Source organism: Thamnophis sirtalis, unplaced genomic scaffold, assembly GCF_051295495.1.
Source record: "Thamnophis sirtalis isolate CommonGarterSnake01/CBP01778 unplaced genomic scaffold, rThaSir2_p1.2 scaffold_2, whole genome shotgun sequence".
Classification (NCBI taxonomy): Eukaryota; Metazoa; Chordata; class Lepidosauria; order Squamata; family Natricidae; genus Thamnophis; species Thamnophis sirtalis.
The window spans coordinates 83,282,204-83,296,643 of NW_028261382.1; positions in this window are offsets into that span (position 1 = coordinate 83,282,204).

Here is a 14,440-nt window from a genome sequence, read left to right on the forward strand (position 1 = left end):
AGCTTTGCCCGTCTTAGAACAAGCTTACTTGGGAAGGGTGTGTTTGAGCAAGGAACTGCTTAGTGCCTTCTGGCTCTCTTGTCAATTTCAAACATGACAGAGATACAAAAGTACCTTTTTATAGGTAGGAAATTATAGGTGCTGGAACTTCAAAGGTTGTTGAGCAAGCGAGTTTCTTTGATAAATGACAGCATTGTTAATCATGATTTATTGCAGGGTCTAGCTCATCAAACCCAAACAACCAGTTTCTAGGCATTGGATTTTAGAATAAGTTATTTCCCTCTTCTGTTTTATATTGTTTTTGTTTCTTTCTTGCTTTGGGTTATCCACTGCCAGGAGATAGCTGGTTTAAGTACTGGTGAAATAGCTCATTTATTAACTTGTCATCACCTGTCATAAAGTTTAGCCAAATGCAAAGTGATTGTGCACTTAAGTCTGAATAATTACCCTGTTATTAAAGCTGGCTTATTTCAGCTATCCTCGTTACCTTTGTTCTATTTATTTTGAAAGTCAGCACCGAGCTGAATACAGCTTTTGCCCCCTTTGTTCAGATGAAGAGGGCCTCGAAATAAGAATTTCGTAAGAGTGTTTAGCTCACTTTGTCCACTTTTAAAAAACCTAGGCACTTACGTTGTTTCCTAATATCGTGAGACATTCTGGTTAAGGGAGGCTGCTTTAGGCTCTTATTCGACCATGTGGACATGGTGTATGTTATTAGAATTTCTTCCTATATGCATCACACAAAGTCTCAGTTTGCATGGTTACTGGGTTGTTTGTACAAAACATTAAATTTCTAAATCAAAGATCTGAATTTGCACAATATAGTAACACACACACACACACACACAACCCCTACTTAGACTTAACATAATACAAGCTTAACATATTGTGCAAATTTATTTAATTTGATTGAGACACTACTGGATTACAATTTGCTCTGCAACTGTAAGGCTTATATCTGATCTGGTATTGCAAAAATGAAACATGGTAATCCTTGATTCATCATTTATTGAAACTGTTATGTAAAACTTATGTATTTGAATGCATGAGAAGCTGTGTGAGTATTTCTCTCTCTTCCCCCTTCCTCCCTCCCCCCTCTCTCTCACACACCCCCTTTAATAAAAAAGTTTTTGTGTGAAAATAACCAAGAAGTTCAGGCTATTTAGGCTTAATGACCATTAGATGGCAGCAAAGAGTTAGTATTTACTGTATCACTTTGCTGCCATCTAGTGTTCATCATAATTTTGCAGCTCAGATAAAGTCCTAAATCTGGTTGATCCAATAGTCCAAGTCATATTGTGAGTTGTAAACTCAGCTATTTAAATTGATTAAACAGGGCTTCTGACCTATGTTTGTGTGAGTTCAAGCAATTTTGTTTATTTAGTAGAATCAACAGTAAACCATTTAAACATCATGAACCAAATAACTAATATGCATGCTTCTCTAAAGAATATATTCTTCTATACTTTTCAGCTAATTTTTAAGAGAGCAAATTTGATGATCCCTACATGCTTTTTGTGGTATGGTAGCATTATGGTATGTATACTCTTGGAAGCTGATTGATATGTTAAACCAAACATTAACAAAAGAACACAAATCAGATGTTTTTCGAATTCAGAGAAAAATGCAGGTCACTATTGAGAATGTTTAGATAGTTGAGAATCTTTTATTCTTTCTTTATTGACATGTTCTAGATCATAATCAGATTTTTCTTCTTGATTTTCTCCTCTCAGATAAGAAACTGGTTATTAAAGATGTTGCTACATTTTTGCCTGGGGATAATTGAAATTTGAAAACTTATAATTAAAGTTGTTGAACATGGGTAAACTTACTGAGAATTCCTTTAAAAAAAAACACCTTTAACTATTTTAGCTTTTTTTTTTTTGCTTCACAGTCCTCCCACCCTAGTCCCAATTTAGTATGGATATGAAGACGTTTTATACAGAGATCTTCATGTTTTAGAATTATGGTATTACAGCATTGTATCAACAATATTATAGTTATATTTAGTTACTCTTATTTACAATAATACAATAGCAAAGTTGGAAGGGACCTTGGAGGTCTTCTAGTCCAACCCCCTGCCTAGGCAAGAAACCTTATACTGTTTCAGACAAATGGCTATCCAACATCTTCTTAAAGACTTCCAGTGTTGGGGCATTCACAACTTCTGGAGGCAACTTCTGTTCCACTGATTTAATTGTTCTAACTGTCAGGAAATTTCTCCTCAGTTTTAAGTTGGTTCTCTCCTTGATTAGTTTCCACCCATTGCTTCTTGTTCTACCCTCAGGTGCCTTGGAGAATTGTTTGACTCCCTCTTCTTTGTGGCAACCCCTGGTTTTAGTATTATTTTTGAAATGAGTGCAATTTTGCCTATTTGTATTTTATTCTGCCCTGTGATTGAAATAAAAAAAAAGGTTGATTGAAAGAAAAAAAGTCAGGACAATAACTCCCAAGCAACAAAGTTCAAATATTCATATTCCAATGAAATGGGATGGGCAGCCTGTGATCCTTCAGATGTTGATGAATAAGCATGCTGCTAGCTGATAATTCAAGTATATCTGGAGAGGGGCAAGTAATCAATTCTCCAATTTCTAGAGATTCCCTGCTATATTTATTTATATCAGTTACTGTTATATCTCAAATCTTCACTTGAGAGACCGCCTCCTGCCAATTACCTCCCTTCGACCTATTAGATCGCACAGATTGGGCCTCCTCCGAGTTCCATCCGCCAGTCAGTGCCGACTGGCGATTACGCAGAGGAGAGCCTTCTCAGTAGCAGCTCCGACCCTTTGGAACGATCTCCCCGTGGAGATTCGTACCCTCACCACCGTCCAGACCTTCCGCACAGCCCTTAAGATCTGGCTATCCCGTCAGGCCTGGGGATAAAGATTCTAATCCGCCCCACCCGAATGTTGAATGAATGTTGTGTTTTATTATTTTATTTCTATTTTTACTCACGTATTGTCTTATGTTTTGTCTTGCACTCCCCCTCCTATGAATTGTAAGCCACCCTGAGTCCCCTTAGGGAAAAGGGCGGCCTATAAATAATAAATAAAATCTAAATAAAATCTAAAATCTAAAATCTTCACCAACCATTATTGAATGGTTGGCAGTGGAATTATTATAGGAGAAGAAGAGGCAGCACTTGGAGGTGGAGTTAAGAGAAGAATCAGTCTGGAGACACTATGTTCCCACAAGTAATCCAAGTCCAGAGGTGGGTTGCTCTCGATTCGGCCCGGATCAGGCAAACTGGTAATAGTGGTGGTGGGAAACTCTGCCCACCTGCCCGGATGCTTCTGCACCTGCGAGTGTGCCCAAACCAGTAGTAAAAATAATTGGCAACCCACCACTGTCCAAGTCATGTCTCTCTTGATTTCTGTTGACTCTTATGTAGCTCCAATTTACTGCTGACCATTAGTTGCCTAGATTCTTGTGCATAGTCTTGAGCAATAAATCTCCTAAACTACCGATAGAACTTAATGTGTGATTCTGATTACTTGTGCCTGACCATTAACCCTGTCTAATAGTTTTAGCCTAATCTCTTTAAACCCAATAGTGTTCTTCATTTAAATGTTTAGCTTAACCTGCTGACTGCTTTTTCTTCTTTCTTCTTTTATATATATATATTTGTAAAAGGGGAGGAAAATTTATTGCTTTTTTTTCTTTCAGCCAGGATGTTAAATGTTAAATTTAATTGATCACTTTTTCCTCTTTTTTTGTGGACTATTTTTTTTCCTTTTTTGTTGCTACGGTTGAATTCTTGCTTTTGCTGTTTCACTTTGTTTTTCTGTTTTATATTTTATTGTTTATGACAAAACAATAAATAATATTAAAAAGTGTTACAAAAAAAATAAAAACCTTACTTTTTCTACATATTTTCAATCAACTTTAAACAGTTGTAAATATTGTTGTAGACTGTAGTAAGAAGGTGGAGGGGATGCATTCCAGAGGAGCAAGAGGCAACTTACTTCAGATATGATATATGAGTGAAAAAGGGAGAAGAAGACACCCCCTTCCTAATAGTTCACAGAATATATGGTAGATGCAGAAAGTAGAATCTTCAGTTTGGCAATTTCTTGTACATTTGTAATTTGTTTGTGTGAATTTTTTTTAAAAAAACCATCTGCTTGGAAATATTGCCACATGTCATTCTTGGTTTGGGCCTGACAATATTTTTTTATTTAAAAAACACAATAAAACCTGCCATTATGGATTTCTCTACAGCATTAACGAATATGTTGATAAGGGGATTTCAGCCTATCATAAATCCATCTGAGGCAGAACAAGAGTTTTCACTTGTCAGTTGGCTTACAAATAAGAAGCTGCCTTATTTGCACAGGCATAAGAACAATGGAAAGCTTGTCTTTGCTTTTCTTGCCCATAGAGGCTGGAGGTTCATTTCTATACTTGCTAAATTTCATACAATTGGAATCCCACCTGCAATCCTACTCACTCAGAATAGAAAGAAACCAGAGTGAAAGGTTTTCAAGTTAAGTGAGTAGTACTTATATAATGGTAATATTAGCAATGACAAATTTAATGTCATGTGCAAAGAATTGGGACCACACATCAAGGTCCAGTTAAGATTTATTGATCAGGCCTATTCACAAGAATCTAGTCAACTGATAGTCATATTACATTGGGGCTAGATAAGAGTCAATGAATTCAAGAGGAGTTGGACTTAGGCTGTTGTGGGAACATAATGACTCTTGGCTGATAACTCATTTGATTCCACTTTGGGTTCCTTCTGTGCTTCTCCTACATTTAAGTCTATATTAATTTGCCCATGTTTAAGATACCACACCATGGAACAGTCATCAAATCCTGTTAAATACAAAGGCACAAAGACTCATAATCTTGTAAGATTGTGTCAAGTTTATTGACACATACATTTACTCCTACAGGTTGGGACTTGATGCACACAGCAATTTTTGATCCAATATGCAAATAATAAATAATCCGCTTCATCCCCCTTCTTCCCCCTTAATAATAATAACACATAAAGGAGCAAATGAAGTTTCCTAATGCAGTACCTCTCTTTGGAGACAAGAACAAGTTGTTGCTTGTTTTAATGTTTATAGTGTATGATTTTATATTTTAGTTTATTATAGTTCTCATTATTTCATATGGTATTAATTTTAATTATAACTTTAGTTGTAAAATTTTGCAGAGTGATTTTATGTCTCTATAACTCAATTTGCATTTTTAGATATTATTCCATAGATTGTATGCATTAACATTTATACTCTACAATTTTATACTGCACTGCATCATACTATAGTTACCACAACCCTAATATTTTAGTGGGAGCAGGATTTTATACTTTGTGTTAGTAATTTTAACCTTTAGTTATTTTTCTGCAGCGTATAAGCCAGGCTGTCACGATTTACAATGAAATGGAAATTTCATCATTTAATATTACTTTATGTGAGTTTATGACTGAAAATAAGATTAGTACTCTTACAGCAAATTTGTTAAGAACTTCAATGTTCTTGGAGAAACTTAGGAAATTTGGGAAGATTATTTTAGAGGCATTCACACAAAATATACTTTATACCTACTATTTTAAAGATGGGCCAAATTAGTGATTAGGGAAAGAAGATTCTTCTTCAATCTCAAGGTCACTGCTAAAAGATATCAGTTCATGGGGGTTGATTCTTTCCTGTACTAATTTGTCCATAAAGCTATTATTTTCATTGCTAATAAAGAGATCAAGGAATACAATGTTTGGTGTTGCAAATCATATGGATGCATCAGCCTTTACTGTATAGGAGCCAATCATGCACGCTCACTAAAATTTGGGAGATTTTTAAGGTATGGGGTGGTGCTCTCTGAACTTTGTAGTTTTCTTGAAGGCGTTTAATCACCAAACTACATAACATAATCAGTACTAGAAGGGAGTGGAGTTTGCTCTTCTTTTTATATATTTGTTTTGTCAGTCTTGGTGGGCGTGTTCTTGATCATTCCTTGACTAGGCTGTTATTTACTCTTAGCTTGTTTGTCTGTGTTGGTAGTTTTTTGATTGGTGTATCGTTTACTTGATTGTTAGCCTTGTATTAATCCTAGTGTTAATCTCTGCTCATATGGGTGTTGATAGCTGGTGAGGAGGTATTTTGGTGTTGTTTCCTTTTGAGCTTTTTAACCCTCTTTTGGGTATATGCAGATGTCTACCTTTATTCTTAAGGTAGAAGTTCCTTTTTTCAGTCACATGCAAGGGAGAACCAGTTTGGTAATTAATGGTTCAAATGCTGGACCAGAAACTGGGAAACATGGAGTTCTAATTCTCCCTTAGGGATGAAAGCCAATTGAGTGACCTTGGGCTAGCCCAACCCATTCACAAGGGGGATGTCGTGGGAAAAAATATAGGAGTGTTCTCTAAATAGTCAACTTCCTGTAAAGTCCTTGCAGTCTGAATCACTGATATAGATCTAATAGTGTGTGTGTGGGGAGCATGTGTAACAATGCCAAGGTACATATAACCTATGATGTATATACTTATAGCAATAGCAATAGCAGTTAGACTTATATACCACTTCATAGGGCTTTCAGCCCTCTCTAAGCAGTTTACAGAGTCAGCATATTGCCCCCACAGTCTGGGTCCTCATTTCACCCACCTCGGAAGGATGGAAGGCTGAGTCAACCTTGAGCCGTTGAGATAAGAACCGCTGAACTGCAGATAACAGTCAACTGAAGTGACCTGCAGTACTGCACCCTAACCACTGCGCCACCTCGGCTCCTTAATATACTTGCAATTAAGTAGACATCATCACACATGTATCATCCAGGCTTTCATTTGAAGCTAGGTGGAATATTCTCCAAATCTCCAAAGGTTGTTGAAATTCATTTTCCAGCAGCTTTAGTCAGCCTGACCAATAGTGAGGGAGCTGGAAGATAAAACCCAGAAACAAGTGGAGGGTTCCAAATTATTCTATCTGTTTTTAACCTATTGATAGTATCCTCCATTCAGACATAATTATTTCAAATACTTAGAAATACCTTGAACTAAGCCTTAATATACACTTTTATAAACATCTAAAGTCTTCCCATGTTATTTGGTGGTATTCAACCTGACATGAACCTAACTTGGCCAGCAGAACCCTATTTTGTAGACGGTGTTGAAACTCCTTCCCCCTTTCTCTGTTGCAACAATGCAAACTATCTGGAGCTGAGTGAGGTAGCTCCAGATCTTCCTTGTCTCCTGTCAACAGAAAATATAAGGGTGTGGTAGCCGCCTGGAGGAAAACTTTGTCAAGCTGATGATGAGGAAATACGGCTGCTCCTGAAAACAGTTTGGCCTACAGAAGAGAGACAGGTAAGATTAGCTTGCATTGTCTCAATTGTCGGCAGCCTCTTAAACCTGTTCTTTTTGACAAGGTGGAGGTGTGAGAAGGATTTTCTCTGATCCCACCCAGGTTTATGAGAAGACTTTGGTTAGAACATCTGGAAGATCCTTCTGTTCTTAGAGAAGAATATGCTAGGCATTGGCACAGCTTAGAGAGAAGCCTTGCTGCCCTAAATCAAAACTTCTTTTCCAGTCTAAACTATAAAAACACCGTGTTGCCTTATCTTTGCATCAGTTGAAATCTGTCTTCCTGTTTTCCCAAGAAATCCATTTCAATTTTATTTAAACTCCCTCTCTTTGTAGGTGTGTGTTTAAAGACAATTGTGTTGTTGCAAGATGGTGGAGGTGTTTTTTTATGTATTAACCTGAATACCTTTGTTATTCTGCAGCTTCTTGGACCTCAGGAGATAGCCCTTCTCAACTGTTTCACAGTTACTCAGGAGCTTATTTCTGGGCAAAAGAGCCTGCTGACCTTCTATTTTATTTATAAAGTAGTTAATAATTTATTTTGGTGATGTTTCCTCCTTCCTTCCCAAATGCATCTCAATAACTGTGAAGCTTTCTAATTGTTCTAACATTACCAAGATATTTCTTTTTCGAAACAGGAAAATGTTGAAAGCAAAATTTCTCCATAAATTCTAGTTTTAATGAAAGCACTGGGAAGAAAAATACATGTGAATTGAATGACATACTTGGAAGTTACTGGAAATTAACTGGCTAATGTGCAATTTCAAATTATGCTTCTTGAATTGCATCATGGCATTGATAGTATCTGATGGACTTAACCTTGAACTGGATACATTTAAAGAGTGAGAGAGTAACCTCAAAACAGCTGGATGTACCTCTCTCTCTCAACTCTGTTAACTAAAGCCAGTGCAATAGAAGGAACATAATTTTTCTCATCCTTCATAACACTGGGTCAACAGTCTGGTACCACCTTTCCTAACCAACACATTTTATTAAAAGGCATAAATTGCAAATCACAAAAGACTTTAATAACATTTATTAGTCAGAAAAGGTGCTATCAGACTTAGACTTTTTCTGTTACTGTATAACTAACCCAATCTATGCTTATAATATTTTTACAATAGCATGTGTGATCCCTTCATTTAACCTGTTTGGCAATATTGATAATGTATTGTAGCAGTTAATGAGGCTGTGCAAAGTTTTGATTTTGAAATGCAGTTTCTAGATTTTCCCCCCAAGTGGATTTCATTATGCAAAAAGACCCATTTTAATGGAATCAGCAAATTTAATCAAACTCTTTTTTATGCCCTTTGATCTTCCAACTCAATTTGAACCATTGAGGCAGATTGAAATAACAATGCAAATTGAATTCATTATTGAAATCTGAAATCTGACTGTCAGCATGCCTCCATGGTTAGAATGTTCAGCCAAATCCTGGTAATTTTCAATCTTTTTGTAAAACTGGGACAAAGAACTGAAAATAATTCATCTCCATAAGCACAATCAATTGAAATTCACTTAAGATCTGGTGATGTGACTAACACTTTGATCAGCAACTCCATAATTATCCCACCTCCCCAAATGTGTCTTTTAATAATTTTAGATTTATTTATTTTTTAACAACACAAAAGTTACAGATAGATAGATGTTAGATAGATGACAGACAGAGAGACAGACAGAGAGACAGACAGATAGATAAGTTGATTTGATGCTGAAATCACAGTGAAATCATGATTGCTGATTCTCAAAGTTCTGTCCAGTTTTTAAGTGAGTGGTGAGCAGGATTAGATTTAGTTCAATGAAGACAGAGAAGTTGCACCGTCAAAGTTGGACTGTCAAAGCACTGTATGTTCAATTTGAGAATTTCTGTTAAATCCAGATTTGTAACTTTGATCCAACTAACCACATAATGTCTGAACAGAGGACCATCTAGATGCCTTATTTGGTTTAATGGTTTGAGTGGAGCCACCAAGATAGTTTTTTATATCTTTGGTATGGAATTACTTGTTCAATATAGGTAGTTGTCAATTTAGAACCACAGTTGAGCCCAGAATTTCCATTGTTAAACTAAGCAAGGTTGTTGTTAAGTGAGCCACATTTGGTTTTATTATTGCATGACAGTATGGTATGCTGGTTTAACTGCTGCAGACAGGAAAGCAATACAGAGAGTGATCAATTTGGCACAAGAAACCACTGGTTGCCCTCTAACACCACTGGATGACATCACCAGGTTTCGCTACTTTAGCAGAGTAAGGAAGATACTCAGAGATGATTCACACCCTGGTCAGTGTCTCTTCGCACTTCTACCATCGGGCAGAAGACATCAAAGTATAGCCAGCCGAACAAATAGGTTTAAAAATGGTTTCTATCCTTGGGCTGTCAGACTGTTAAACAGAACCACAATCACTCCATGCATACGTGGAAACATATGACTAGTTTTTTTCTTTTGTCTCTTCTTTTCCCCTAATTACTTGCATTGGGATCATTCCTTATGCTATTTATGTTGTTATATTTGTTGTCATGGATTGCACCAGTAAGGCTAAAACCAACTTCATTGTATTTGTTTTGTGCAATTATAATAAAGGCTGTAGTACTTTACTGCTATTTTATAACCTATTTTGGTTGTTAGATGAATTACTGCAGTTGTTAAGTGAGTCACATAGTCATTCGGTGAGTGCAATTTATTGCATTGACTTTGCTTGTCAGAAACTGGTTGGTGAAGTCACAAATGGGGCCATGGGACACAAGGACACTGTAACTGTCATGAATACATGCCAGTTGCCAAGCACCTTAACTTTGATCATGTGACTGTGGGGATGCTTCTGTAAGAGGTAGGTGTTATGTGAGGATTGATTGCAAGTCATTTTTTTCAGTGTTGTTACTAAATGAGTGGTTGTAAGTTGAGGACCACCGGTATGAGCAAAAAGCAGCTCTTGTTATGCTGGCTAAGCAATATGACATAACAAATGAATTGGCTGGTTCAAGAATGAAGAAAGAAGAGCAGAAAGTCTTTCCTTTATATTTCATTAATCTTGAAAAAAACCTGGCTTCAGCTTGACATGAATTTTTAGTACAGCGAGTGTTAGGAATATAATCTAATGGTTGGGTTGGCAATATATAAATCATGTAACAATGTTGTACCTGTTTCTTTAAATCATACTGTAAAATGTGATTGGTTGCTGTTTTCCTCAATCGGCCATAAGAGGGAGCCAGAATGACTGTTACCTCTCTGTTTCGTTAGATGCTGGGCTGATCTGATCTGAGTGTTTTGGAAGCTGACTGTTAGAAAGTGTCGTGAGTATTGTAAGTTTTGCAACTGCTAGCAAACTTTGAGTACTGAACTGTTTATATGATACTGGACTATGTTATTTGGATTATCCCTTAACTGAAAGACATTGATGACTGACTGTCCTATCCGTGTATGACTTGGACTGTTTGATGGACTCTGATACCTCTATTTCCATGAAAATAAAAGCCTATTTAAACTGTAGTGTCTCTGTATGCTGGTTTGTGTGTTCTCCAACACAACTCTCACAATGCTTCATTGAACGTACTCGCTCTCCCAATGGGGAGCTTACTTAACAGAGAGAATCCTCAACAAGCTTATAATTCATCTTCGGCCTCTTTGCTGAAAATTTTGATCAGGAGGGACCACCCAATAGAATCTTCAAAGAAGAATAGTGTTTACAAAGAAAAGAAAAGGAAAAAAAGGGAACCAGAAGACGGAAAGTACTTTGCTATTCCTTGCTATACAACTCCTTTACTCTTCTGCTGCTGGGCAGAGGCCGATAAGCAACTGATGAGTCTACAGGTCTCTGCATGCTCGTGTGTATTAAACCTGTCTAAAGAGAAGATGGGTAGAGGGAAGGAGAAAGGAAGGTGTGCCTGACAGTCAAAGAAAAGGGTGCGACAACCAGAGAGGTGATCACTCAAGAGAACAGCCTGTCAGCTTTCTTTATTGAGTTGTATTTGAAGGACTGAATAGGAAACAGGTTGGGATGCTTTTGAAGTCAAGTTTCTTTGTTATGTTGCAAAGCTGAAGGAAATCTGTCAGAGCAATTATTATTATTGTTGGCACAATGCTTTTTATGCAGACGCATTGCTGGGCATCAGGAGAAGACTAGAAGGCAGGCTAGAAACCTTAAAAAGTTCCAATGTTTTTCATAATAATAATGCTGAGGTTTAACTGAATTGTGTCCGTAGATGGATATAGGCAGCATTCATACAACACATAACACCATCATTAATCATTAAGATCAGTGGCTGCATCTGCACAGAGGCAAAGTTGATTTGTTTGAATCTTGTTGAATCTTTTTCTCTTATGGGTGTTATTTAAGTTGAAAAAAAAATGGGCCAGGTCAGGTTTCTCATAGGCAAATGTATTGCATAAGTGAGAAAATCTATTAAAAAAAGAATTCTAGCGATTGTCAAATATAAAATGCAAAGTTTCTTTATTGCAAATTTAAAGTCCAGCCTGTTATCCTGCCCACATTGTGCAATGGGCTTGAGGTTTCCTACTTACATTGCCCTTTGCCATTATAATGAACTAATCTGAATTCAGGCTATTGGCTTCTGATGTTGTCAGAACTAGTTTCCCCAGTTAATTCAATGACCAGGTCAAGAAAGCTGAATGCAATCAGACACAGAGAGAATTTCCAGATTTGGACACTGCATGCCTTGGCACATGGAGGGGTACTTGAAATATTAGTTCTGCATCCACCCACCTTGTGAGAGAGACATTGTGAGATGGTGCTAGATGAGTTATGAGTTCTTTCCCTGTGCAAGTTTTCCAGACATATGGGAACAAGATGGTTGAATCTGGTAAACATATTTTTAAGTTTCAGCTCACAGTTCTCTACCTTGCTTGCTAGAAGTCCAGAGCCAAAGCTACACCACCAGAGCTTATTATAATAAGTTTTCTTGATCAAACACGGTGGTTGGAGGGTTGTCACACTTCTCAGAGTAATTCATCAGTTGTCCCATCCAGAATATGAAGGCCAAAGTTCTTATCCACTTTTATTCATCCTTAACAAAATATTTTTCTTCTTCTCTCAGCAATGGGGAGCTATCCTTATTTACTTTGCATAATTGAAGAGCCGAGGTGGCGCAGTGGTTAGGGTGCAATACTGCAGGCCATTTCAACTGACTGTTATCTGTAGTTTAGCGGTTCAAATCTCACCGGCTCAAGGTTGACTCAGCCTTCCATCCTTCCGAGGTGGGTGAAATGAGGACCCAGACTGTGGGGGCAATTTGCTGATTCAATTTGCTAAAAATCTGTAAACTGCTTAGAGAGGGCTGAAATCCCTATGAAGCGGTATATAAGTCTAATAAATAAATAAATAAATAATTCAAATTCCCCTGCTAAATTACTATCTCTATGATGTTGCTATGGATGTATGTATGAAGCACGGAAAGAAGGATGGCTTGTGAAGAGGTATAAAATCCGGAGTGGCACAGTGATTAGAATGCAGTATTACAGGCTGACTCTGCCGACTGCCAGCAGTTTGATCCTGACCAGCTCAAGGTTGACTCAGCCTTCCATCCTTCCAAGGTTGGTAAAACGAAGACTCAAATTTGGGGGGGGGGGCAATATGCTGAATTTTGTAAACGGCTTAGAATGGCCTGTAAAACACTATGAAAAAGAAACAGTCTAAAAGTGCTATAACTAAAGACATGGAGAGATATAGTAAATAATATGAATGTAAACTAATTTTAAGTATGTGTACTTTTTCTTTTTCATAACTTTGGGTTATTATTTTTATTTCTTTTCTGTGCGCTGCATAACATTGATACTCCAAAAGGGAACGTTGTATATATGAATAGTTTTCACAGATAGCATTCGCAAACATCTTCCCATACAGCAAGCAGATGGTTGGCCAGTTCACCCAAGGCAGGTGATATTCTTATTTGGAATTACAATTCTCTGACCTTCAAGGTCTGTGGTTATTGACTTTTTGGCTGGCTGGGTCAATATCAACTTCTTAGTCCAATGGATAGCATAAATAGAAGAGGAAAAAAACAAGCAATGCATGGTTAGTATTGCGATATCTATATATCTTTATTTACATCTCTTTCTCTCTCATCCCTACTCCTACCTCTACCTCTACTCCTACCCTTACCCCTACCTTTAGTACTTATAAACAAAATATAAAAAGTAACAAGAACTAAAGCAAAGCAAAAAGAAAAGAGAAAGAACGACGAAGAAAAGGGCAAAAGTACAAAAGTAAATGAAAAGAAATTAAAAGTAGTTGCTTTCAATTTCTTTTAGAACAAGTATAATTACAAATCTCAAGTACTTCTTATTCTATGATTACAAAAACAAACTCTTTTTTCTATTAGCTATTTTTTCCTAATCATCAATACTATAAGTTCATATTTTGCTCTTTTATGCAAAAGGTCTATAAGGGGCTTCCAGTCAGCAATGAAGGTAGATATTGTCTTTTCTCTAATCAAGAAAGTCAATTAACCATCTCTACAGAGCTCATCATCTTCACCAACTCATTTCTCCTGTGTGGGTAATGTTGAGTCTTTCCACTTTTGTGCATATATTATTATATATTATGCTACAGTTGTCATACATAAAAACAAAGTTCTGTGACTTTTCCCCCAGCTACTTGAAACCTGTTTCATTCATCAATTCTATTTCATTTTGTATTTCCATATTCCTATTAATATCTTTGTATTCTGATTATTAACCTTAAAACCTAACTGGGCACCAAATTTTTTTACTTTAACCATTAATATTTCAAATCCCCTTAAAAGATTTTCCAAAACCAATATCAAGGCATTTGGCAAAGCCTTTAACTTGTGAGTTTCTTTTTAAATCTTTATTCCTACAATGCTCTCATCTTGTCTGATATCTCTATTCAGTATTTCAAGAACCAAAATAAACAGAAGGGACAATGGGCAGCCTTGTCTTGTTCCTTTCTGTATCTCACATGGTTTTGTTAGATATCTATTCAAAACTATATGTGCTTTCTGTGCAGTATACATGGATTTTATAAAAATTATCTCCCTAATTCATATTTTCCAAAATGTTAAATCTGAAACTATTAAACAAGGAAGGGTTGATTTATGATTATTTTAGTGTTTTGCATGACTTTCTCTCACACAAGCCAACGTTCGCAAGCA